We start from the raw sequence: 1,331 nt of genomic DNA on the forward strand, positions 1-1,331 counted from the left end.
CAAGCTCCAAATCATGTGTAGGATAGTTTCTCTCATGAATTTTCAATTGTCTTGAGGCATAAGCCACAGCTTTCTTGTGTTGCATCAGAACACATCCTAACCCTTGGTGAGATGCATCACAATAAACTTCATAGGGTTCTTCTGATTGCGGTAATACCAATACAGGTGAGGTCGTTAATTTTCTCTTTAGTAGCTGAAAGTTTTCTTCACACTTCTCCGTCCATGCGAACAGTTGGTCTTTTCTGGTAAGTTGTGTCAGTGGAGCCACAATCTTAGCAAAACCTTCGATAAACCTCCTGTAGTACCCTGCCAGTCCTACAAAACTCCGTATGTCAGTGACAGTCTGAGGCTGTTTCCAAGCAAGAACCGCCTCAATCTTAGCCGGATCTACAGCGATTCCTTCCTTGGTTATCACATGTCCCAAGAAATTCACTTTCTCTAGCCAAAATTCACACTTCGACAGATTGGCATACAATCGCTTCTCGCGTAAAATCTCAAGAACTTGTCGCAAATGTTCTCCATGCTCTTCTTCAGTCCTCGAATAAATCAATATATCATCAATGAATACCACCACGAATTTATTATATTATATTTAACACCAAAAATAAAATAAAAAACAAAACAAAAAAAGAAGTTAAAAAAGTTGCTTGCATGGCTCCTGCTTCCTCATTCTATGCCCTGCTTCGTGCTGCTCCTGAAGTCCATCCACTTTATTTATTTATTTATTTTTATTTGACTTGTTATTTAGTATAACAATGGTATAATGTTTACCATTTGAATACTCAATCAAAAATATCACCCCCTCATTCTCTTAATTGTATGAGTTTTCTTGATCGCAAAATCAGTACAAGATCCATAACTTATTTTAGCCTATAACTTGAGGCAAACAAATCAACTAAAAGGGAAGGAGTTTTATTGTTCGGAAGAGAAAATTAGAAGATAAAAATGAGATTTTTTCTTTTCTTTCTTTTTTGTTTCTAAAATAATTATAAAAAAAAAAATAGAGTATTACAACAAGAAAACAAGAAGAGCATACTCCCTCTAATCAACCTACATCCATAAACATACTGAAACCCATTTTAACAAAACGAAAATAGACAAGAGAACAGTTACAGCCGCACACCACCATGCACCGCCTCTATTTTCACCAGCATCCGAAAAGACGTGTATTTTCTCATCCTCTTCATGTTTGCTCTGGTGTTCAAACTGTATAGTATTGAAATGTGTAAACTTTAGAAATTTAAGATTTAAAAGTGGAGTTGATTATGTGAAAGTTGAAATTTTGTTTTGTTATGTGCAAATAGAATTTTGGTTGAGATATTTTTTATTGT

The sequence above is a fragment of the Cicer arietinum genome, chromosome 3, assembly GCF_000331145.2.
Source record: "Cicer arietinum cultivar CDC Frontier isolate Library 1 chromosome 3, Cicar.CDCFrontier_v2.0, whole genome shotgun sequence".
Classification (NCBI taxonomy): domain Eukaryota; kingdom Viridiplantae; phylum Streptophyta; class Magnoliopsida; order Fabales; family Fabaceae; genus Cicer; species Cicer arietinum.